The following is a 6,450-nucleotide window of genomic DNA, read 5'->3' as shown; positions in this document are numbered from 1 at the left end:
TGTCTCAAAGGGCTACGTGGTTCCGCAAGTGGAGAGGGTGCCTCTCCCCGACCCCCTCCAGACACACCCACCAACACACTGGCGCCAAGCAGCAAATCCCTTAGTGACCTCTGATTATGTCACGTCTGATTATGTCACGTCTTATTATGTCATGCCCAAAAAGCATTGAAAAGCTCTCCTAATCAAACCCAATTAATTCCGCTATTCTCCCTTATTATCCTCGGCGAGGAAGGCGTCCTCCCAATAAGTCTGTTAACTCCAGCCGCCGCCCTTTCAGATCTGCTCGGGCGGCGGACTGAAATAATGGACGGCACAATTCATCAATTAGTAATTAGGGACTCACCAACACAAGAAGTGTTGCGTGTCGTCAGCGATTGTCCTGTTTGCCGTTTAGTCCAATGAAAACATTACACGCACAAAAAAATGGAATATGCAATTTTGGGAGAAATTGCCTGTGAATGCTGACATGTGCACACGCCGAACTCACATGCTAACGTTAGCATGCTAACAGTTAGAATGCGTCAAGGAACAAGTCAAATGACTTGGAAGTGTGGGCATGTAAAGAAATGCTGAAAAACTTGTTAGCATGTAAAAAGTGCCAAGTTATGTTGGTGTGAAATTGGCTAAAAAGATACCAAAGTTAGCATGCTATAATGCTAACGCTAGCATAGTTACATACTTGCCAACCCTCCCGAATTTTCCGGGAGACTCCCGAAATTCAACGCCTCTCCCGAAAACCTCCCGGGGCAAATATTCTCCCGAAAATCTCCCGATTTTCAGCCGGAGCTGGAGGCCACGCCCCCTCCAGCTCCATGCGGACCTGAGTGAGGACAGCCTTTCTTTCACGATGGGAGGACAACAGGGTGACAAGAACTAAATTATCCAGACTAGAGACAAATTGTAATATTATGTTTATCTTACCTAAAAATAAATATATTTATTAATTAAAAAAAAAAAAAAAAAAAAAAAAAATTTTTTTACTATATTTTGCTAAAAACATCAATTTTAATTGTATTTTTTTTGTATTTTTTCTGACTCCTTATTCCATCCAGCCATAGAATTAAAATAAACATATTTGAAATAATTAATTTTATATTATCATAATAATTCATTTAAAATGACCATATTTAACCATATTTAATTATTAAAATAATTGCTTGTTTATCAACAACTTTAGCATTTTATTCATTACATTTTGAAGCTCTCAGAAGCCAAGTTATGTTATATTCCTTAAGATTTATTTATGCAAGTTTGAAGTATCAATTATCCAAACACAGTTTTGTTTGCATATTTTCAGGATGTAGATATATATGAATTGTCGGAGGCAGATATTTACATATATCCGAATTTAAGTTGTACTTCTTTCATTTCTTAGTCATATTTGAAAACAGCTCGTGTTTTCCATTTCTTCTCTTGATGCTCTGTCAGCAAGTATACTGTGTGTGTTAACCTTGAGTTCTATGGAATGTGTTTTGACTAGCATTTGTTTTGTCTACAGAGATGGGACGAGAGAGAGGGTGGTGGGATCGGGAAGACAGACCATTTTGGGAGGCGCAATAGAATGTTCTAGGGTTAGACTGGTCTCAATCAAAATGTATATTGGCAAAGCTTTGAGAATATACAACAAAATACCTATTCTGTCTCTGGTGGTTTTTCAACTCAGCTTTAAGTGTCGGAAAGAACTTGGGAGCGAATTGTGACTTGAATTCCCTGGGAGGAACAACTGGTCCAAAACGCAACAATATATATATATATATATATATATATATATATATATATATATATATATATATATATATATGTATGACTTGGTGAATTCTAGCTGTCAATATACTCCCCCCCTCTTAACCACGCCCCCGACCACGCCCCAACCCACCCCGACCACGCCCCCCACCTCCCGAAATCGGAGCTCTCAAGGTTGGCAAGTATGCATAGTTAGCATGTAATAAGTGCCAAGTTATATGGCTGTGAAATTGTCAAAAACACTCCTCATATTCAGGACTAAAAACAAAGTTAGTTAAGGGGACGGCGTGGCGCAGTGGAAGAATGGCCGTGCGCAGCCCGAGGGTCCCTGGTTCAATCCCCACCTAGTTCCAACCTCGTCATGTCCGTTGTGTCCTGAGCAAGACACTTCACCCTTGCTCCTGATGGGTGCTGGTTAGCGCCTTGCATGGCAGCTCCCTCCATCAGTGTGTGAATGTGTGTGTGAATGGGTAAATGTGGAAGTAGTGTCAAAGCGCTTTGAGTACCTTGAAGGTAGAAAAGCGCTATACAAGTACAACCCAGAACCCAGAAGGAACTACCAAAATTCCCACATTTCCAGGAAGTTCCCATTAAATGAATGGGATTAGCATATGTAGTTTAGCATATATTATATACTATATAATATATTATATATAATATATGTAATATTATATATGTTATATAATATATTATATTAAATATTATATATTATATATGTTATATAATATATTATATTATATATTATATGTAATATATGTAACATTTTGAATGCAGCTCTTAGACCGGATTTGTGGGCAGCACGGTGGAAGAGGGGTTAGTGCATACTTGCCAACCCTCCCGGATTTTCCGGGAGACTCCCGAAATTCAGCGCCTCTCCCGAAAACTTCCCGAGACAAATTTTCTCCCGAAAATCTCCCGAAATTCAGGCGGAGCTGGAAGCCACGCCCCCTCCAGCTCCATGCGGACCTGAGTGACGTCAGGTGCGCAACACCGCGTAAATCGTTGGCCAACCAAAAAGTAACCCCGGTACGCTATGGCCAACATTCACCAGGAGATGGCAACAGACGAACATAGATCACTCTATTACATTCCTCCCCCTTTTAGAAATGTATAGAAGTTACTCAAAATAAATAAACAACCCAACCAAAAAAATGCAGCAGCTCAATTAAAAAACTGTACTTAAGCCACATTCTTTTCTTTCTTTTTTTTTTAGAACTGAACTCTTAACCTTCATTTGTAAAAAAAAATAACATGCTTATTATACAAGCAGTATTTGTATACCTTTAACACAGATTTTTATACTGTCTTCAGAGATTCAGTTTTTTTGGTGGTACTCGAAACCTTTCTGGGTACCTGCGAAAGGGTGTTCAGCATGGTTGGAAAAATAGTGACAGAGAATAGAACAAGGATGGACGATTCAACCCTTAACTCAACAATGAGTAGATGAGTGTTATGTGTGTGTGTATATGTGTAAATAAATGAACACTGAAATTCAAGTATTTATTTTATTTATATATATTATATATATATATATATATATATATATATATATATATATATATATATATATATATATATATATGTATATATATAAATATATATATATATATATATATATATATATATAATATATATATATATGTATATATATAAATATATATATATAATAAAATAAATATATATATATAGCTAGAATTCATTGAAAGTCAAGTATTTCTTATATATATATATATATATATATATATATATATATATATATATATATATATATATATATATATATATATATATATATATGTATGTGTGGGGAAAAAAAATCACAAGACTATTTCTCAATTAAATTTTTATTTTTATTTTTTAAATTTATTTTTTATTTTTTTCCCCACACATACATATATTGCGCTCTACTACGGTATCGAGCACTATTTTTTGGATAACCTTATTAAGACATATATATATATATATATATATATATATATATATATATATATATATATATATATATATATATATATATATATATATATATATATATATGAAATACTTGACTTGGTGAATTCTAGCTGTAAATATACTCCTCCCCTCTTAGCCCCGCCCCCAACCACGCCCCCGTCCCACCCCCCGAAATCGGAGGTCTCAAGGTTGGCAAGTATGTATAATGCTAACGCTAGCATAGTTAGCATGTAATAAGTGCCAAGTTATATGGCTGTGAAATTGTCAAAAACACTCCTCATGTTCAGGACTAAAAACAAAGTGAGTTAAGGAACTACCAAAATTCCAGGAATTTCTCAATTAAAAACTGTTACTAATTCAACATTTCTTGACCAATTAAAAAAATTCCAACACCAACCAATTCAGATCATTCAGGACATTCGTGCTCCTAATCATAAAAAATAAAATAAATAAAAATTAAAAAAATCCCGCTTTTCCCAAAATTCCCACATTTCCAGGAAGTTCCCATTAAATGAATGGGATTAGCATATGTAGTTTAGCATATATTATATACTATATAATATATTATATATAATATATGTAATATATATAATATATATATTATATTATATATTATATATGTTATATAATATATTATATTATATATTATATAATATATTATATATAATATATATAATGAATAAACATGTAACATTTTGAATGCAGCTCTTAGACCGGATTTGTGTACCTAATAAAGTGTCCAGTGTGTGTGTGAGACATATGACCTTATGTTGCTCACTGCACGCGTGTCCTCAAGGTCAAAAGACGTGTCCTGCCTGCAGGCCCGGCCCTAACCAATCTGGCGCCCTAGGCAAGATTTTAGGTGGCGCCCCCCCACATCGGCAGTGAAGTGTATATACTCACAAGAAACCGAATAGCTTTGTCTTTGACCTTTTTTTTTACTTAAAGAAAGCAAATTAACAATCAGAATAGTTAACAAGATTAAAAAAAATATGAATAAATAAATGAATGCAAAAAATAAAAAATGAATATATGAAATACAATATTTTTTACATACATATTGCTTAATTAACATTAATGATGTGCACTTTAACAACTAGGCTTACAACTATACCTAATATATAAAGGGGTGGAAAAGTGACTATTACCTGCAGGGCAAACATTAGCTAACCAGAAGGCAATAACAATGTAAACAAAAAACACCTGCTTAAAAGATCTAATACAAATGTCCCTGAGGAATGTAAGGTGGGAGTACTGTAATTACCTAACGTTACATTATTATTTTCCATGACAATTTAGCCCCCTCCACAATATTAACCCGACGTTAAAACAGAACTAGCTATTTATTGATTAGCAATTGCCGAATCATGTAACATTAGCTTAATGCTAAAAAGTCATGTTACTATCACATTCTGTAACAGACAAATAATTTCATGTAGGCTAACGTTACCTACCTGCTACCTCTGTCTTTTCTCGTTTCTACTCCTCTTCTTTTCTCTTTTTTCTTCCCTGGGCACCTGACAGTTTTGGCCGTTTTGACATCTTGTGTTGATTTTTTGATGTGGTGACGTCCAAAAAGAGTCATGATACGGGAAGGGAGGGGGCGCACCGTGCGGGGGGGGGGGGTGTAATGTTGTAACAAATAATATTTATATTATATAGGCTTTACTTTGCATTTTAATTAACGTGGGATTATTTTTTGTATTTAGAAATAATAGTACCAACTTTTTTTTTTTCTCTCCAAGATTTGTGGCACTGGCGTGGCGCCCCCTGATGGACGGCGCCCTTAGCATTTGCCTATACGGCCTATGCCACGGGCCGGCCCTGCCTGCCTGCAGTGTTGTGCCATTGTGTACCTTCGCTAAAAAAAGCTACTTTTTGTGTCACTCACGACCTTGAAAGGCCTTCAAAGTCATTTTGTGGGAAGCGGCAGTAAGCTGACAAATTGATTTTGCCGTCATTGTGCAGACAGGATTAGTAGTTGTTGTTTTGGGAGGGACAGACGCTAATTGTCTTTTCTCAAGATGGACTGGCTGCTGGTCGCACGAGCTCCGTGCTCTTGTGTTTCCTTCTTTGTCTTCATGTTACAACAAGTGACTTCTGCCATGCTTTTTGCTCCTTTTTCCTTTCTGAATTTGGCCATGTTTTGCTCCCATCAGGATGGACGAGCTTCACGGAGCCATGGCTGACGTAGCGTATATACAGGTAAAAGCCAGTAAATTAGAATATTTTGAAAAACTTGATTTATTTCAGTAATTGCATTCAAAAGGTGTAACTTGTACATTATATTTATTCATTGCACACAGACTGATGCATTCAAATGTTTATTTCATTTAATTTTGATGATTTGAAGTGGCAACAAATGAAAATCCAAAATTCCGTGTGTCACAAAATTAGAATATTACTTAAGGCTAATACAAAAAAGGGATTTTTAGAAATGTTGGCCAACTGAAAAGTATGAAAATGAAAAATATGAGCATGTACAATACTCAATACTTGGTTGGAGCTCCTTTTGCCTCAATTACTGCGTTAATGCGGCGTGGCATGGAGTCCATGAGTTTCTGGCACTGCTCAGGTGTTATGAGAGCCCAGGTTGCTCTGATAGTGGCCTTCAACTCTTCTGCGTTTTTGGGTCTGGCATTCTGCATCTTCCTTTTCACAATACCCCACAGATTTTCTATGGGGCTAAGGTCAGGGGAGTTGGCGGGCCAATTTAGAACAGAAATACCATGGTCCGTAAACCAGGCACGGGTA

The sequence above is a fragment of the Nerophis lumbriciformis genome, linkage group LG14 (assembly GCF_033978685.3).
Source record: "Nerophis lumbriciformis linkage group LG14, RoL_Nlum_v2.1, whole genome shotgun sequence".
In the NCBI taxonomy this organism is placed as follows: domain Eukaryota; kingdom Metazoa; phylum Chordata; class Actinopteri; order Syngnathiformes; family Syngnathidae; genus Nerophis; species Nerophis lumbriciformis.
The sequence above is the reverse complement of the archived record's forward strand: the minus strand, read 5'-3'. Positions refer to the sequence as shown.